The sequence below is a fragment of the Mustela lutreola genome, chromosome 6 (assembly GCF_030435805.1).
Source record: "Mustela lutreola isolate mMusLut2 chromosome 6, mMusLut2.pri, whole genome shotgun sequence".
NCBI classification, from domain to species: domain Eukaryota; kingdom Metazoa; phylum Chordata; class Mammalia; order Carnivora; family Mustelidae; genus Mustela; species Mustela lutreola.
Window position 1 is genome coordinate 114987729 of NC_081295.1, and position 21494 is coordinate 115009222.

Sequence of the window (21494 nt, forward strand, 5' to 3'; positions counted from 1 at the left end):
TAAGGGTTTTATATATGTGCCCAGACAGATGGTCACTCACCATTTCAGGCAAGAGCTAATGTAGCCTTCATTAATAGATGTTGGTTGCGCTTGGCTTCTGTAGACAAGCTTTCCTGTCCTGTGTAACAGCCATGACTCATCTCATTACTCATCACTGGTTCCTGGCTGGGAAGGTGAACTGGTGGTGTCCTCTACTACCACACTGACTTCCAGAGTTGATTCTGTGATCTTACTGGCTGGAAAGGTGTGCCCTTCCTCTCCCTTCAGTTTGTGGACAGCCCTCCAGAGTCCCATTCTTGGGTTGTGGATATTTAGAGAAGCCATTCTCTTTCCTAATGGAATTAGTGAAGGGAATGCTGAGGGCAGGTCACTTCAAAGTATGGTCCTCAGAATAGCAGAGCAGCACACCTGGGAGCTTGCTTGAAAGGCAACTTCTTGGGTTCTACCACCCAGATTTACTGGATTTGTATTTTACCAAGATGTCCAGGTGGTTTGCATGCACATTAGAGTTGGAGAAATATCAGTTTAGGGCACATACTATTGCCATCATTTTTCCTCAAGTTTAGGAGGTCCATTACTGTATATGAGGGGAGACTTCTAGGACCCTAGGACCTAGAGCAGCCATTCTCATTCTCAGCTGACCAGAGATTTCCTTAACTGGAGATAATAGGTGACAGTTGTAGCCACACTTGAAAATGGCTCTTCTTCATAGAATTATAAATTATAAAATGTTTTTCCTGGAGACTTTGTTCTTCTCAGATTCCCAACAAAACCAGTGACACAAAAGCTTCACCTTGGGATCAGACCTGTCACAGCTCTCAGTTACTCTTTGGCTTTGGTGTGCTTCACTGCATAAGAGAAATCAAAACTAAAACTGGAAGACTACATAGAATTCAGATCAATATAAGATGGTGGGAATCATGGCAGCTGATAGTGAAAGCTTAGTGACAGATTTGTGATACAGAAACACTACTACTGCCTCCCATTCCTTCCCTTCATTCCTGGCTGCCTCAGCAGTCACCTTTTCCTAAATGTTAATTTAATATTCAAGAGATTAATTTTGACTAAGTGCCTAGCCAGAGTCTTATCCTGCCAAACAAGGGTATATAGTCTACTTGAAGGGATGCCATGAGTGCATAAATTATAGAAGGATAATATAGACAAAAACAGGAAGTTGCTAACAAAATCACCAATTACTTATATTACAAGCTGGGTAGAAGCTCTGTTGAAACAGAATCTGGTCTCCCTATTTACGATCAAGCCCCAGCAAACAATCCATGGTAAAAATAAGAAAACTTAACTTGAGTTTCAATTACCTTGTTGAACCAAAGGTCTTCAATACAGATTACAAACAAATCAAGCAGTTAAACATCCTGGTTTTTCACAAGTGTTTAGTATAGATTTCCTTTAACTTTAGAATTAATTTCCTTCCTATTTTTCATCTTGTACTAAAAATTTACCCCCACCTGTCTCCACATCTCACTTCCCCCTTGTCTGTCTCTGTATCTGCCACCCTATCTTTGAAGTTTTTGCATCCCTTTCCTTGTGATCACACAACTTATTTTAGAACTGGCCAGGGTTTCTTTAGAAGGTTTCAATCTGGACTCCTAACACCCAGAATTTAAATTCATCTGCATCCCGGACAAAGCAGGAATAAGAGACTTGTAGAGACAGACATGACATAAAGACAGATGCCAAACACAACAGAGGATTAAGGAAAGACAGATGTCAAGGAGGGCACAATTTGAATAGGAGAGAAATAAATCAGTAAATACATAGGCAGCTAGATATCCCATAAAGGAGAATAAAGATCCTTTAAAAAGGACCACAGAATTTTATAAGATCCAGACAAAAGACTCTCAACTAATCATGGTCAAGTTATGTGAAATTTAGCACTTATACTTATAGCCATCTTAACTACTTTATACATTAAACAGCATAATTATTCTTTAGTTGTGAATGTACTTGACTGTACCTGTAGATAGAATGGCCAAAATCATTGTTATATCAAAATTTTAGTTAAATATGTGTTCATTTTCTTTTTTTTTTTTTTTAAGATTTTATTTACTTATCAGAGAGAGAGAGGGGGAGAGAGCGAGCAAAGGCAGACAGAATGGCAGGCAGAGGCAGAGGGAGAAGCAGGCTCCCCGCCAAGCAAGGAGCCCGATGCAGGACTCGATCCCAGGACGCCGGGATCATGACCCGAGCCGAAGGCAGATGCTTAACCAACTGAGCCACCCAGGTGTCCCATTTTCTAATGTTCTATTAACATCAGCAAAATTATTCTTAAATGGGGAAACAAATGTTCATTTTATTACTAACCATCATACCTTATATGTTACATATAAAATATGTATTTAAATGCATAAAATATTATATAGTAATCATTTAAGTAAATCATCCAAACATTTTCTTATTCTCCCAATCCATAGATGCTAATTCAGAAACAAAACTGGAGTTACGAAAATTCACAAGTTTGAACACTAAGTATGTGGGGAATTAAGGGAGGCTTATGCCTTGAAATATTTTTCTAATTGAGTTGAGAACAGAGAACACATCACTCTGCCAGACAAGTCAAAGGAAGGACACCTGGTCCTTCTGTTTCTTGGTTGTTCTTGAATGTAAGAATGACAATTTTGCTTTTTTCCAAGAATAACTCCAACCAGTTTTTCTCAGATCAACTAACTACAGGTTTTGCAGATAGACTATGATGAGTTTTAACATGGAATGTTTCCCTTAAATACTAGAGTGGTATGTATTTTAGTTTGGATAAATGTCTATAAATGCCACAAGAGTGTTGAAGGATCTACTATAATTTTTTTTAAATCTTTCAATTTTTAAAAGCTAGGTGCATGAGAACAAGCAGAAAATAATAAAGACTTGTTGAAGATACATGGTTTACCAACAAATCTAAGTATGTAGGATATGGGTACAACCAAGACAGGTAAATGGAGACTGGGCAACAATGAGGTAAATTTAGAGCTTGTTAAATGACCATGCCCTAAGAGTACTGACTCAGTAACTGATGGACAACTGGGCTCTTAACCTCAGTAATGAAGTAGAAGTAAATAATCTTTGTCAGGTGTAGCAGATTGCTCAAAAGTGGGAAAAGTAGCTAATAAAATGTGGGCTATAAGCAATAGCCCAGTGTTTTTCACAAGCTACAGTTTTGAACTGAATCCAACAAAATACATTTAATCTGAGTATATTTAAATTCCAATACTTAGTTTTAAAAATATATAGTAAGATAATTTTTGTGAAAATAAAAGTTACCAAAGTGAATTTGAATTCATGTCTACATGAAAACGGGTAGAGTGTCCAGAAAACTGAAACAATCATTCTCTACTCCAAACTGTTTGATCTCTACTCGGGAAACTTTGCCATTCATTTTTAAGTGCCACGTCTTACAGGAGATGTTGAAGAAAACAACCAAAATAATGAGGTGCCTTGAATCAACATCACATATGGAATAGCGGACATCTAAATTAAAGAAGAGAAGACATGCCAAAGAAAGGAAGATCAGAGTTCAACTGTGTATACAGTTACATCAGGTACTCCCATGTGAGTAATTGATTTGAGGGTTTCTGTCTTTGAGGGAAGAACATAGCCAAGGAAAGGAAAATTATCTAACACTTACTTTTCCTGGAGATAATTTTAATTTTGAGAATATTTAAAAAGGAGACTGAAATATTTGACTCAGGATTATATTAAATTAATTTTAAGATTAATCTAATTTTAGATTAATTTTAAGATTACTTCCAAATCTAGAGTCCGTGTGTGTGAAGTTTCAATTTTATGTACTTTTCCTAATTACTATGATTTTTTATGATTTTAAAAAATATTAGCTCTTTTTATTTTGACTTCAACCATAATATAAAGGCAGAGCAAAAGCCAGAATCAGAAGAATCTAAAAAGGTGATATTAAGAAGAGATTAAAAAAAAAAAAAAAAAAAGAAGAGATTAAAACAAAGATTCAAATATGGTGACCAAGACAGCTTTAACTTCCCCTTCAGCTTGACTAAATTTTAGACAGTTTTCTTTATTCCTGAATTCCTTCTTCTTAGAGCATTTACTTTAGGAAACATAACTGTTCCCTAAAATGATTTCTTTGCCCCTTTGAGATGTAGATCTTCTCCTCCCCTCTTGCCTGACTTATCTTTCTCAAGGACCTGAGAACCACTCCTTTAAAATGAAATCATTGGGGAAGATAGCACCCCCTCTTTCCCAGTCTCTGTTGGAAAGGTTGGAGCTCACCTTGATGGGCACCTGTTAGCAAACACAGGTAGCCTAATAACAGATGAAAACATTTGCAAACTCAGGAGTAACTGGATGTTACCTCACCTCACGGTTCAGCCTCTCCCCTCAAGTGTTTCAGTACTTGCCGCTAGCTGACCCCAGCACTTATAAAAGTCCTCCCTCTTTCTGTTTCAAGAGAATTTAGTTCAGACTAAGGTCTCTCTGCCATATTTCAATAGCCTTGAATAAAATTACCCTTAGTTGTTTAACTTTCTCCAGTGCAGTTTAGTATTGACAATGGCAGCCATGGTTAAGACCCAAGGGTAGAAAGCCAGACAAGTAATCTGAGGCAATGTAGGTACCACCATGAAACAAATATTTTCAAATGCCTATCAGCCCTCTGTAACAGCAGGAAATACAGTATTTGTAGACTCCTGGCATAATAAGTCAATGGCCACAAATGATGAGCCAAGTGGCTTGAGAGATCCTATAAAGTTCATTGAGAGAACCCATAAAATTTCTGTGGTTGATGTTAGTTATGAAAGGCACAAGGTTCATGTGTAAAACTCCAGAAACAACAAAAATAAAGCAAGAAAATTTTGACAAAGCTAGTACTAGGTCAGGAGTCAGTTACCAGGCAGAAGTAGGAGCTGAGTTGTTGAGTAGGTGATATGAGGTTTAAAGTGATGGAAGGAGTGCCAGAGTCTTCCTCCTCTCATGTCTTGAATAGTGTGTGGTCACCAAGTGGGGACTTGTGTTCTCTCTCTCTCCCTTCTTCCCTCCCTCCCTCCCTCACTACTCTCCCCCTATCTCTCTCTCTCTCTCTGTACACACACACACACACACACACACACACATGACATAAGGTATATAAAACATTTGATGTGGCACTATCTATTATTGGTTGTTTTTGTTACTGTTTGTATCATTAAATCTATATCATATGTTTTAATGACAGAAACAGGAACAACAGCCAGAAATATGTAGGGCCATGCCAAGTGTTTTACATACCTTATGTCATTTAATCCTTCTCCAATCCAGTAAGGAAGACACTATTATTATTCCCACATCTTTGATAAGGAAACTGAGAGAGAAGTCATGCAGCCAGCAAATAATAAGGTTGACACTTAAACTAAAATTGAGTCTAGAACCCATATTCTTAGCCCATTAATCCATTGCTCTTCAATTCCAGCCAAACATTAGAATCACCTAGAGTGCTATTTAAAAATATCAGTATCTGGACCCCATCATCAGAAATTCAGGTTTAACTGGTTTGGGGTGGGTCCTGAGATTAATATCTTAAAAAACTAAAATAAAGTAAACCCTTCTCACTGTGACCATAATGTGGTCAACTATAGCACTAAGCTATTCTGTTTCTCCTACTACCACTTCTGTGGTAGAAATAATAACATAAATCAATACCAGCAGAGACAAAACTGTGTTTTTGTCATGTCCTCACTTCTAATTCACCTAAGAATGTAGCATCCTGGTTTCCACCTTCACCATACTCTCAGACTAAGTCTACCAGCTAACTTCGGACAAATCCACAGTCCTGTTCATACTCAGTCTTCCTGCATCATCAGATGAGGAGTAAAGCGTTATTCTTTTTTTTAATTTAACATATAATATATTATTTGCTTCAGGGTACAGGTCTGTGAATCATCAGTCTTGCACATTTCACAGCACTTACCATAGCACATACCCTCCCCGATGTCCATTACCCAGCCACCCCATCCCTCCTTCCCAACCCCCGGAAACCCTCATTTTGTTTCCTGAGATTAAGAGTCTCTTATGGTTTGTCTCCCATCCTGGTCTCATTTGGTTTCATTTTTTCCCTCCCTACCCCCAACAACACCACTGCCCTGCCTCCCGAATTCCTCATATCAAAGAGATAATATGATAGTTGTCTTTCTCTGATTGACTTATTTTGCTCAGCATAATACCCTCTAGTTCCAGCCATGTCATTGCAAATGGCAAGGTTTCATTTCTTTTGATGGCTGCATAGTATTCCGGGGTGTGTGTGTGTGTGTGTGTGTGTGTGTGTGTGTGTGTGTTATCACCTCTTCTTTATCCATTCGTCTGTTGATGGACATCTAGGTTTTTTCCGTAGTTTGGCTATTGTGGACATTGCTGCTATAAACATTTGGGTGCATGTGCCCCTTCAGATCAGTACATTTGTATCTTTAGGGCAAATACCCAGTAGTGCGATTGCTGGATTTTCAACTTTTTGAGGAACCTCAATACTGTTTTCCAGAATGGCTACACCAATAAAACTTTATTCTTAAAACTATACTTCTCCCCATTTTGTAAAACGTGCTAACTATCCTGCTATTCCCAGTGGATTTTCTTCCATGTCTTGTCTTTATAATTTTCCAGGCTTCCATCTTCACTCTCTACCTTTCTCGTTCAGCACATTTGCATTCCTGCAAGGTATCTCCCTGACTCCCACATTATCAAATACCCCCCCTAAGAAAAACAAACCATCCATTACCATCTCCAACCTGGTCTCCCTCCTGGGCCCCTGTTTCATACATCGAGCTGCATATTCTGAATGTCTCCACCTGCTTCATTGCACACAAGGGGTGCTGGACCTTGGGGGAGTTACAGCCAGAGGCTGGGGTCTCCCATTTTATGAAGTATCTGTTGTTCTACACATTGTGTAGTGGCAAGGTGGTCTCTTACTCCTCTGCTCCTAAGGGAAAAGTGGGCCCATCATGCCTTCCACACCCACCTCTTTAGCTTTAAAGAGCTTTTGTACTACCGATGGCAATGAGGAGCTTACCAAGAATATTGTTTTAATGGAATTTTAATGAAACAAAAATCAGGAGAAATATATTCTCTTAGGTCCTTTGCCTATTTCCAGGTTCTCCTATCCACAGTTTTTCTATTAGGACATGAGCCAAAGGAGAAATTAATTGCATATAGTCATGGGTGATTTGCTATTTCTCAAATTTCTTTATTCTGACTCTTTGTGCTGTTAACTAGAACTAGTTTATTTGGGTTTTTATCTTTTTTTTTTTTAACTTCAAATATTTAAGTAAAGAAACATTTATTTCCAAGTTATTCTATATACAGTTGATATGTTTTTCTTCTTTTTTCTCATTTCTAAATTACATTTGTTAAAACATGCTGCCTTTTAAAAAAACAAACTGTTGGGGCACCTGGGTGGCTCAGTGGGTTAAGCCTCAGCCTTCAGCTCAGGTCATGATCTCAGGGTCTTGGGATTGAGCCCCACGTGGGGCTCTCTGCTCAGCGGGGAACCTGCATCCCTCCCTCTCTCTGCCTGCCTCTCTGCCTACTTGTGATCTCTATCTGTGTGTCAAATAAATAAATAAAATTTAAAAAAAAACCCTGTTAATTATGTGTCTGCTTTTGATAAATTAATGCTCATTAATTTTGCTCTGTAAGGTGATGAAAGAAATAACTCATTGCTACTTTAAAACTGTGTAGTATTATTCTTAACATTCTGGTATTGGTGATGATAGTGATAATAACAAGTATGCTCTTTTATTTGGTGAAACTTGTTCATAGTTTATGAATGCCTATTACCAGAGTATTCTTCTTAAATTTTTATCTCTAATACATCAGAACAGAAGAATATTCTTTATTTTACTAAAGTTAAATAATAAAGAGTAAAATATTCTTTATTTTACTAGAGTTATGAATGAGTAATAACTTAAAGGTATATAAATTAAGCACCTGGCTCAGTAATTCAAGTTCAAATTTATATGAGTTACAAGCCCAGAGGTGCTTGCTCATTATTAAGTGATAATTATCTGGGTGAATGCGCCATTTCATTTATCAAAAGTGCATGTGCTTTGCAATTTATATAAAGACAAAAATCCAATTAGAAGGCTTGCAAATGTAATCATTCTATTACTGAATATATTAACTTTGTCATATTAAAATAATCTCCCCAGTCTTAAATCTTTAAAGTATCTGTCATAATTTCCTTTTGCTTACAAGTTAATATATATGCAATGCATACTGGTTACAAAAGCATTCAATGGATTCTCCTTTTAGCCTCATGAGTTTTAAATTAAAAAAAAAAATCATTTTCACTGTGCTCCAAGACTCGCTGAAACTTGCCTCTGAACAGAGATTCTCCAAGATATTTTAATTTTTTATTTCCTACTTCCAGCATATTTCTAAACTGAAGAATTGAGATAAGATGGTTTATAGTCTAATTTGTGATAGAAAATTTTTAATTGAGTTGGAATCTATTATGTTTTGCAGTACAAATCCCTTTATGGATAATTAATAGAGAGAAAAACTCAAGCAGTTTTCATGGATAATTCATCATTAGGAATGTTCTTTATGATATCCAGTTAAGTGTGAAAAGGTGAATTAATGATGAATTTTCCTTGTCCTCCCAACATGGAAGCACTCTCTACTCTGTAAAACAATAGCTTCATGAGAACCATGACTGACACGTATTTCTGAGTAATAGTTTTAGAAAGGAACAGAAATTGCCTGTTATAGACTAATTTTGGTCAATACCAAAAAGTCAGGCATTTGTCCACTGCCCACTTGGCCTCGTATGACCCACAGACATTTGCATTGACTACCAAGGAATCTGCCAGACACTTTCTTCCTGCAGCCTGTGGGCCACAGAAATGCCCTTGGCTGCCAACACAGCTTCTCTCTTTGGTTATCTGGCAGGAATACTCAGCCAAAATTAACAATCTCCCATCTTCAATTTCCTTCTCACATTCCCCCCAGCAGTGCAATCCACAGTTAGTAACAGTAGAGAATTCCTAATTTGGGATCTTAAAAGTAGAGACCAGGAATACAGGTTTTCATGCATATAGGATAGGATTTTGTAGTCATGTGCCAAGGAACTGAAATGTCCAGAAGACTATCCTATAGCTCTGACAAAAGATGTGATGAGTAATATGCTCCTGGATTATGAAACTGAACACTGCGATTGTAGAAGCTGTAGTTTTCTTTGACAGAGAAGAGGTATTTGGTGGTCTCTGTCAATTTTAAAATACTGATGAGATGACCAGTCTGAACCCAGTCTCTGCAGACTCTGTCCAGGGGAGGCCCCCATCCTGAGTGCATCCTTTGGAAGTTAGGGATCAAGTACATTAGGTTTCTTGATGTTCTTTTTATCACATTTATTGTACAATGGAGATAGTGTGATGTAGTGGTTAACAGCATTAATGAACTTTGGAATCAGAAAACATGGATTTGAATCCATCTTATACTGCCTACTAGCCAAGTGACCTTAGGAAGTTTATTTAACCTTTCCTAATCTTGGGGGGGGTTGACCTTGAAGATGGATATAATAACAACTAACTCTAGGAACTGTTGACAGAATCAACTGAGATACCATGTACAAAGACATTAGCACTATGCCTTCCGTGTAATAAATACACAAGTAATACCTAGAGTCTAAGCATTTTTATATTCTTTCATGATTTTTATACACATTAGAAAGCTGTAGAGTTGGGAGAGAAGAAATGAGTGTTTCTATTTTAATGTCCTAGGGAGGCTTCCTTTCTTCCAGGTAAATATCTTTCTTCATTTTCATATAAGCAATTATATGATCTTGTAAATTCAAAGATTTGTGTGAGTTTGTTTCTTTAACTTCTCTCCATTTCCCTCTGACATATTTTCTGTGGAATAAATTCAGTAGTCAAAGAAAAACTAATCTCACCTCATCTATAAGTTTTTTTCATCTTTCAGAATTGCTAGCTTCCTCCTGTGTTCCCACAAAGAGCACAATATTTACTCGACTATCTTTGGTTAGTTGTCTGTTTATCTCTATCCCTTGACAACATGTAAGCTCCTTGAGGGCAGAGATCATGGCTTACTTGTCCTTAGTGGATTTAATAGTGTGAAAAACAGCTTCAGACTACATGCTTTGGGAAAACAAATACTGAGAATCGTTCTGGCCAGCAATGTCATTTGGCATTTGGAAAGCCACCAGGGATGGGAAAGTACAATCAGACATTTTGTTTGATTTTCTGTAGTAAATGCCATAGTGAAAAGTGACTGAGCATTTGAGAAGCCCCCTGGAGTATCACATTTTGAAACAGCAACTTTTGAATGCTGTTTTAGGACCCATATCTGCTCTTGATATTTTGTTGTTCAAAGACTGTGCTCAGCAGAATATAAAATATCAGTAAATGGTCTTTTAGTCTTTATACTCTCTCTTTTTTTCTCCCAAAAAATAAGAAAAAGATTGTCTTTAGTCCTTAAAGATCATTAAGTGTTCAAGACTTAAACAATAATGATAATGTGGTTTTCTTACATGTTTTAAATTCTCAAGATTCAAGTTAAATCGAAATTCAGCTTATAGTTCTAATATGTAAGAAGGATGAAAACTGAATTATAATAATTACAGTCATGTAAGGTCAATACCATTAGTGATAGCAATTTGAGTATTCACAGTTGCTGGGGATAAAAAATATAACAAAACTTTAATTACCATTTCTTGTTTTTGTTTTGTTTTGTTTTGTTTTGTTTTAAGATTTTATTTATTTGCCAGAGAGAGAAAGAGAGAAAGTGCAAGTGCACAAGCAGGCAGAGTGGCAGGCAAAGATTGAGAGAGAAGCAGGCTCCCTTCCGAGCAAGGAGCCCGATGTGGGACTCGATCCCGGGACCCCAGGATCATGACCTGAGACAAAGGCAGCAGCTTAACCAAATGAGCCACCCAGGCCTTCCTCTTTTTTTTTTTTTTAAATAAACTATTGGTGATCTTGCCACTTGATCTAATAAATACTTTCCTTACATAAATAAGATTTTTTAGAGAAATGTTAAGAAAATAAGGACCAGTAATGCAAATCAAATATCTAAGAAAGGCATATCTCATCTGTTCAGATTTAGAACAAAAAATTAACTCTACTATTAAATACAGCTGTTTACCAATACAAAACAATATAAACAGACTAATAAAACAAGTAAATGGTTGAAAAAAATAGAAAACTTGAAGAGAGCCACTAATTTCTCCATCTTCTCCAATTACAACTTTTATACTAAAATTTAAATGGACCTACAAAGCACATTCCAAATTAAAATAAAAGCTAGTTTTGAATTTTAACCACTATATACTCTAAATAGTATTTCATAATAGAGGTGGAGCAAAATGTCTTATCCATTATCTTGAAGACTAATGACCTTGAAGAAGAAGATGATTTTTGATTAATTTTAATGGAAATAAAAGTTCTGAGAGTTTAATTATCAAACATTTTACTGTATTTAAAAATATCTAACCAAGCCCCATGTTAAGAACAGACAAAAAAAGGCGCCTAGGTAGCTCAGTCAGTTGGGAATCTGCCTTCAGCTCAGGTTGTAATCCCAGGGTCCTGGGATTGAGTTCTGCATCAGGCTTCCTGCTCAGTGGGGAGTCTGTTTCTTCCTCTACTCTTCCCCATGCTCCTGTGTGTGCTCTTTCTCTCTCAAATAAATAAATAAAATCTTAAAAAAATTAAAATTTCCTTTTTAACTTTGTTTCTTAGATGGACTGCTAAAAGATGGAGCTTAAAGGATAACCTCATTTTGTTTTAAAAATATTCTATCCGTTGAAATATCTAGAAAGGAAATTAATACCCATTTCAGAGAAAGTGTTCTTACCTGCAATTACTGGACCTGAGATACTTTTCAAATTTATTATGGGAAATTACATATTTATCAGTCTGATTTTTCTTCTTGACTTTGGAAAAATTAAATAGCACAATTAAGTATCTCCATGGCATTAAAAACTTAACCATGAAGAAATACTCAAAGAAGTTTAGTGATCTAAATATTTTGAAGTCAGTGATCTAAATATACCAATTAAAAGGCAGAGATTGTTAGAATGAATTAAAAAAAAATAAGACCCAGCTAGGGGTGTCTAGGTGGCTCAGTCAGTTGAGCATCCAGCTTTTGGTTTCAGCTCAGGTCATGATCTCAGCTTTGTGGGATTAGACCCCACGTAGGACTCTTTGTTTAGAGTAGAGTCTGCTTGTCCCTCTCCCTCTTCTATCCTCACTTGCTCTGTCTCCTTCTCAAAATAAGTATATTTTAAAAAATAATAATAATAAGACCCAACTATATATGTCTACAATAAATCCACTTTAAGTAAAATGATACATGTAAGAGCAAAAGGAAAGAGATGGAGAAAGATATATCATGCTCATACTAATCAAAAGAAAGCAAAAATAAGCTGTATTTTCAAACACAGCTGACTTCAGAGCAAGGAATGCTATTAGGGAAAAAAAAAAAAAGGGTGTTACATAATGGTAAGGGTCAGTGGTTAAAGAAAACATAGCATCAAAATACCAAAGGTAAAAACTGATAAGACTGTAAGGAGAAATAGATGAATCCACTATTATAGTTGGATAATTTTACACCCCTCTCTTAGAAAGCAAGAGATTGACCATGAAGAAAATCAGTAGCAATATAGGTGAATTCAATAGCACTGTCAAAAAACTGGTTATTATTTTTTTAATTTATTTTTTATTTTCAGTATAACAGTATTCATTATTTTTGCACCACACCCAGTGCTCCATGCAATCTGTGCCCTCTATAATACCTACCACCTGGTACCCTGACCTCCCACCCCCTGCCCCTTCAAAACCCTCAGATTGTTTTTCAGAGTCCATAGTCTCTCATGGTTCACCTCCCCTTCCAATTTCCCCCAACTTCCTTCTCCTCTCTATCTCCCCATGTCCTCAAAACTGGTTATTATTAACATCTATAGACTACTTCATCCAAAAATAAGTCTCTCTCTCTTTTTTTTAAGATTTTATTTATTTATTTGACAGGACAGGCAGAAATCACAGGTAGACAGAGAGAGAGAGGAAGGGAAGCAAGCTCCCTGCTGAGCAGAGAGCCCAATGTGGGGCTCAATCCCAGGACCCTGGGATCATGACCCAAGCCCAAGGCAGAGGCTTTAACCCACTGATTCACCCAGGTGCCCCCCAAAATAACAGTCTTCTCAAGCTCATGTGGAACATCCATTAAGATAGACTACATTCTGGGACATAAAACATACCTTAACAAATTTAAAATTCTATGAATGTCTACTCCCAGACCACAATAGAATTAAACTAGAAATCAATAAAATCAAGATAGCTAGAAAACCTCAAAACACTTGGGGATTAAACAACACACTTCTAAATAACACTTGGTTCCTAGAAGAAATATCAAGAGAAATTTTACAATATTTTGGACAAAATGATAACTTATTAAAATTTGTAAAATGCAGAGGAAGCAGTGCATAGTGCAAACTTTATAAGCTTGAATGCATGTATTAGAAAAGAAGAAAGACCTAAAATCCATAATCTAAGCTTCTACCTTAGAGAACTGGTAAAAGAACAAATTAAATTCAAAGTAGAGGAGAGAGAGGAATATGATGGTGGACTAGAAGGATGCTAGGCCCATCTCCTCTCACAAACATGACTAGATAACTGTCAAATCATCCTAAACACCCCAGAAATCTACCCAAAGATTGAGAGAACAAACTCCACAACTAAGGGGAGAGAGGAGTCCACATAGAAGAAGGTAGAAAGTGTGAAGATATGGTTTCGGGGAGAAAAGGATCATGGGTGATGTAGAGGGGAGGGAGCCATGGTTGAGGAGAAGGGCAAGAGGGAGAGGAGCACATAAGGGAATGCACAAGATGAATGTTTTCCCCAAACCATTGGCTGGAAAATGAGAAGGACTGAATGCGATGAGTTCTTGCAACCATCCAGGCTTAAAACCTGGACTTCTAAAGGTCAGCAGGCTTGATTGGGATAGAGACCAGAAGACACTGCTCTGCTTCTGGAGAGAAGATAGGCAAACAACCTGAGGGGCAGACAGTGTGGAAATACAGATCTGAAGAATGCCTAGAGCACATATTGAGGAGATTATTTGCTCTTATTAGAGGCACATCCCATAGAAGCAGCATTCACAAGATGCCTTTCCAGGAACAAAGGAGCTTCCTGGCTCCATTTCCCTCCCCTGCTTCTCAGCATAAATGTAGAACCACCTGTGGGAAGCAGAACAGCACTGACACTGGTTGCCTAACTTGCTTACACCACCCCCACCCCTGGGAATTTGGTGGAACTCTCCTTCTCAGTCAAGCTTGCCTCTGTCCCAGGGCAATAGGCCCCTTCCTGAGAAGAGCAGCACAAACCCCTGCCCATAATACAAATCCAGAGAATGCTTCAGATCCTTGGTTCTGGTGGAAGCTCTGTCAGATCTGTTTTCACAAGCCGACACCCAGGTAAAACTCACCACGTTCAGGCCAGGGATCAAACACAGTCCATCGCTGGCAAAGAGAGCCTCTGCAGATGACTGGCCTGAAAGATAGAGCAGCCAAAACACAACAGTAAAGTGCATGGAGCAAATATTGGAGACACTCCCTGAAGCAACAGGCCCTGGGCACTACACGAGCTCTTCTTCATAAGGCCATCACTTTCAGAAGCAGGAGACCTAATTGGTTTTTCTAATGCACACAAAAAAAGCTGACTTAGACAAAATGCCAAAACAGAGGAATTTATTCCAAGTCAAAGAACAAGTTAAGGCCTTGGCCAGAGGTCTAACTGAAACAGATATCATAACATGTGTGATGGAGAATTTAAAGAAACAATCATGAGGATACTCACTGGGCTTGAGAAAAGAAGACATCAGTAAGACCCTTACCACAGAAATAAAAGAGTTAAAAAGGAATCACAAATGAGGAATACAATAAACAGGACTGGAAACAGGTTTGATGCAATGAACAGCAAACTGCAAGAAACAGAGGAATGAATTAGTGACTTAGAAGACAAAATTACAGAAAATAATGAAGCTGAACAAAAAGACAGAGTTTTGCATCACAAGAATAGACTTAGGGAATTTGATGACTCCGTCAAATGTAATAATACTTGTACTTATTATAGGAGTCCCAGAAGAATAAGAGAGAAAAAGGGGCAGAAAATTTATTTGAAAAAATAGTGACTGACTATGTCCCAAATCTGGGGAAGGAAACAGACATCCAGATCCAGGAGGCCCAGAGAACTCCCATCAAAATCAACAAAAATAGGCCAACGTCAAGACATAACTAAAATTAAGTTTTCAAAATACAGTGATAAAGAAAAAAATCTTAAAAACAACAAGACAAAGAGGTCTTTAACTTACAGGGGAAGACCCATAAGGCTGGCTGGAGATTTTGCAACAGAAACTTAACAAGCCAGAAGGGAATGGCATGATATATTCAAAATGCTGAATGCAGTCTAAAGACACTTGCAGACTGAAAGTGAGGGGATAGAGAAAAATTTATTATACAATTAAATATCAAAGGAAAGTCAGAGAAGCAATACTTATATCAGACAATGGACTTTAAAACAAAGACCATAACAAGAGACAAAGAAGTGCACTATATTATAATAAAGTAGCAATCTAACAAGAAGATATAACAATTGTAATATGCCCCAATGAATAAGACAATAATAAACATAAAGGAACTAATTGATAATAATAATAATAGGAGACTTTTTTTGTTTAAGATTTTATTATTTTGTCAGAGAGATAGTGAGCACAAGCAAGGGGAGTGGCAGGCAGAGCAGAGGGAGAAGGCAGCTCCCCGCTGAGCAAGCAGTCCATTGTGGGACTCGATCCCAGGACTCTGGGATCATGACCTGAGCCGAAGGTAGATACTTAACCAACTGAGCCACCCAGGTGTCCAAGTAGGAGTCTTAACACCCCACTTATATCAATGGAGAAATCATCTAAACAGAAAATAAACAAGGAAACAATGACTTTGAATTACAGACTGAGCCAGATGGACTTAACAGATATATTCAGAACATTCCATCCTAAAACAGCAGAATACACATTCTTTTTAAGTGCGCAGGGGACATTCTCTAGAACGGATCACATATTAGGTCACAAATCAGGTCTCAACAAACACAAAAAGACTGAAATCATACCATGCACCTTTTCTTACCACAACACTATGAAACTGGAAGTCAACCACAAAAAATTTGGAAAGACCACAAATATATGGAGGTTAAACAACATGCTACTGAATAATCAATGGGTAAACCAAGAAATCAAAGAAGAAATTTTAAAAAATACATGGAAACAAATGAAAATGAAAACACAATGGTCTAAAATCTTTGGGATGCAGCAAAAATGGTCCTAAGAAAGAAGTATGTAACAATATAGGCCCACCTTTAGAAACAAGAAAAGTCTCAAATAAACGACCTGATGTTATACCTAATGGAGCTACAAAAAGAACAAATGAAGCCTAGAATCAGCAGAAGGAAGGAAATAAAGATTAGAGCAGAAATAAATGATATAGAAATTAAATAATACAACAGATCAATGAAAACAAGAAGCTGGTTCTTTGAAAAAATTAATAAAACTGATAAACTCCTAGCCAGACTTATAAAAAAGAATAGAAAAAGTACCCAAATAAATAAAAAGACAGGAGAAATAACCAACACTACAGAAATACAAATAATTAGAATATTATGAAAAGCTGTATGCCAACAGATTGGACAATGTGGAAAAAATGGATAAATTCCTAGAAACATAAAACTACCAAAATTGAAATAGAAAGAAACAGAAAACTTGAACAGACCAATAACCAGCAAAGAAATTGAATCAGTATTAAAAAATTTCCCAACAAACAAAAGTCCAGGGCCAGAAGGCTTCACAGGTGAATTCTACCAAACATTTAAAGAAGAGTTCATACTTATTCTTCTAAAACTATTCCTAAAAACAGAAAAGGAAGGAAAACTTCCAAATTCATTCTGTGAGGCCACCCTGATACAAAACCAGATAAAGACTTCACTAAACAAGAGAATTACGGCCAATATCCTTGCTGAACATGGATACAAAAACTCAATAAAAAATTAGCAAACCAAACCCTACAACACATTAGAAAAATTCACCATGATCATGTGGGATTTATTCCTGGTTTGCAAGGGTGGCTCAATATTTGCAAACCAATCACCATGATATACCACGTTAATAAAGGATAAGAACCATATGACCATTTCAATAGATGCAGAAGAAGCACTTGACAAAGTGTAATATCCATTACTGATAAAAACCCTCAACAAAGTACGGTTAGAGGAAACATACCTCTAACACACATACCTAAACACAATAAAGGCCATCAATAACAAACCCACATCCTCAATGGGGAAAAAACAGAGCTTTTCATCTACAGTAGGAATAAGCTTCTCTCACCACTTATTTAATACTGGAAGTCCTAGCCACAACAATCAGACAACAAAAAGAAATAAAAGGCATCTAAATAAGCAAGGAAGAAGTAAAACTTTTGCTCTTTGCAGACAACACAATATTTCATATAGGAAACCCTAGAGATCCCACCAAAAATTGCTAGAACTGATAAACAAATTCAGTAAAGTTGCAGGATACAAAATCAATGTACAGAAATCTGTTGCATTTCTATACACCAATAATGAAGCAGCAGGCAGAGAAATTGAGGAATTAATCCCATTGTAATTATACCAAAACCAATAAGGTACCTAGGAATAAACTTAGCCAAAGAGGTGAAAGACCTATACCCTGAAAAACAGTGATGAAAGAAATTAAAGATAACACAAAGAAATGGAAAGATCTTCCATGCTCACAGGATGGAAGAAATTGTTAAAATGTCTATACTACCAAAATAATCTACACATTAAATGCGATCGCTATCAAAATACCAACAGCATTTTTCAAAGAACCAGAACAAACAATCCTAAAATTTGTATGGAACCACAAAAGACCACAGAAGCCAAACTAACTTTGCAAAAGAAAAAGTTGGAGGCATCACAATTCTGGACTTCAAGTTGTATTACAAAGCTGTAGTGATCAAAACAGTATGATAATGACACAAAAATAGACAAATAGATCAATGAAACAGAATAGCAAATCCAGAAATAAACCCACAACTATATGGTCAGTTAATCTTCAACAAAGCAAGAAAGAACATCCAATTGGAAAAAGACTGTCTCTTCAACAAATGATGCTGGGAAAACTGGACCACTTTCTTGTCCCATACACAAAAGTATATTCAAAATGAATTAAAGACATAAATGTGAAATCTGAAACCATTAGTATCCTAGAGGAGAACAGGCAACAAACTCTTGACTTCAGCCATAGCTATTTCTTTCTAGATATGTCTCTGAGGCAAGGGAAACAAAAGCAAAAATGAAGTTTTGGGACTTGATCAAAACAAAGACCAAGGAAATAATCAACAGATTAAAAGGCAACTTAGTGGGTACGAGAAGAATAAATGAAACAAGATGGGATTGGGAGGGAGACAAACCATAAGTGACTCTTAATCTCACAAAACAAACTGAGGGTTGCTGGGGGGAGGGGGTTTGGGAGAAGGGGGTGGGATTATGGACATTGGGGAGGGTATGTGCTTTGGTGAGTGCTGTGAAGTGTGTAAACCTGGTGATTCACAGACCTGTACCCCTGGGGATAAAAATATATGTTTATAAAAAATAAAAAAAAATTTTAAAAAAAAAGGCAACTTAGTGAATGGGAGAAGATATTTGCAAATGACATACCTGATAGAGGGTTAGTATCCAAAATCTATAAAGAATTCATAAAACTGGGGCACCTGTGTGGTATTTGGCCATATACAGACACATGAAAAGATGTTCAACATCGCTGATCATCAGGGAAATGCAAATCAAAACTATAATGACATACTATCTCATATCAGTCAGAATGGCTAAAATCAAAAACAAAAGTACTGAGTAGGATGTAGAACAAAACCCTCTTGCACTGTTGGTGGGAATGCAAACTGGTGCAGTCACTTTGGAAAATAGTATAGAAGTTCCTCAAGAATTTATTTATTGAACTACCTAATAACCATTAATCACACTATTGGGTATTTACCCCCAAATAAAAATCTGACACTAATTCAAATAGATAAATGCTCCTGTATTTTATAACAGCATTATTTACAATAACTAAATTATGGAAACAGCCCAAATGTCCATGGATAGATGAATGGATAAAGAAGATGTGGTATATATATGCAATAGAGTATTATTTAACCATAAAAAATAGTTGAAATCTTGTGATTTGTAATGACATGGATAGAGCTAGAGAGCATAATGCTAAGCAAAATAAATCAGTCAGAGAAAGCCAGATACCATGATTTCACTTGTATGTGGAACTTAGGAAATAAAATAAATGAGCGGAAGAAAAAAAAATAAAAAGACAAACCAAGATACAGATTCTTAACTACAGAGAACAAACTGATAGCTACCTGAGCATGGGAGGAATGGGTAAAATAGGTGATGGAGATTAAGGAAAGCACTTGGAATGAGCGCTGGGTGTTCTGTGGAATTACTGAATCACTATATTATACATCTGAAACTAATATTACACTTTATGTTAACTAACTGGAATTTAAATAAAAAGCTAAAAAAATTAAATTGAAAATAAACAGAAGAAATTAAATAATAAAAATTAGAGCAAAAATCAATAAAATTGCAAGTAAGAAATAAGTACCAAAAATCACCAAAACAAAAGCTAGTTCTTTGGAGAGATGAATAAAATTGATATGCCTGTAACCACACTATCTAAGAAATAAAGAAAACATAAATTGCTGAAATTGCAAGTGAAAGGGGACATCAGTACAGATCCCATGAACTTTAAAAAGCTAATAAAGGAACATAATGAACAGCTCTATGTTCACAAATTGGATAACCTAGATGAAATGAGTCAGTTCCTTAAAGGACACAAAACACACAAGAAAATTGGAAAATCTGACTGTGCCTATACCTATTAAAGAACTAGAATTAATAATTAATGCTCTTTCAGAACAGAAAGCACCAGTCCCAAATGGGTTCACTGGTGAATTCTACCAAATGTTTCAGGAAAAATTGTACCAGTTTTCTACAGCCTCTTCTAGAAGATGGAAACGGAATACTTCCTAATTCAATGCATTAGGCCTGCATTACCCTAATACCGAAACCAGACAAACACATTATAAGAAAAGAAAACTATAGATGAATCTCTCTCATTAACATATATGTAAAAACCTTCAACAAAATATTAGAAAATCAAACTTAACAATATTTAAAAAGGATTATGCACCATAATCAAGTGGGATTTATCTCAGGTACGCAAGATTGATTCAATCAAAAACAAACTGAGGGTTGCTGGGGGGAGAGGGGGGCGGGAGAAGGGGGTGGAGTTGTGGACATTGGGGAGGGTATGTGCTATGGTGAGTGCTGTGAAGTGTGTAAACCTGGTGATTCACAGACCTGCACCCCTAGGGATAAAAACACATTATATGTTTATAAAAAATAATAAAAAATTTTTTTAAAAGCACAAATACTAGATAGATAGATAATAGTTTATACAATATATATACACAGATAATAGTATATATAATAGTATTGATTATATATGTAACAGTACTGATTATATATATAATAGTATTGATTAATGTTGAAGTAAAAATATTTTGGATATATAGGCTTAAATAAAATATATCACGAAAATTTTAAAAAATCAATGTGATTTATTACATGAACAGGCTAAATAAGAAAAATTACATGATAATATTAATGGATGCAGAAAAACATCTGACAAAATTCAGCATCCACTCCTGAGAAAAACTTTCAGTAAATTGGGAATAGAGAAGAACTTCTACAACTTGATAAAGTATACCTCCAAAAACCCCACAGCTAACATTGTACTTTAACAGTGAGAAGCTCAAAGCTTTCCCACTAAGATCAGGAATAAGGCAAGGATGTTTTCTCTCACCACTGCTTTTCAACATTGTACTGGAAATATTAATTAATTTAGGCATACAAGAAAATGAAATAAAAGCTATATAGATTGGGAAGGAAGAAATAAAACTATTCTCAGATGACAGGGTCATCTATGTAGAGAATCTGAAAGAATCAACAAGAAAAAAATCCTGTAACTAATGTAATTATAACAAGGTTGTAAGATATAAAGTTAATATATAATAATCACTTTCCTATATACCACCAATGAACAAGAAGAATTTGAAGTTAAAAAGGCATTACCATTTATATTGGCATTCAAGGAAAAAAATAAAAACAACTAATTATATTTCTAAGAAAATATGTACAAAATCTACATGAGGAAAATTGCAAAGCTCGTATGAAAAGATATCAAGGAAGAAGTAAATAAATGGATAGTCATGTTCATGCAGAGAAAGAGTAAATATTTTCAAGATGTCAGTTATTCTCAGCTTGATCTGTAGATTCATCAAAATTCCAATCAAAATCCCAACAAGTTATTTTGTGGATATTGGCAAACTGATTCTAAAGTTCATATGGAGAGGC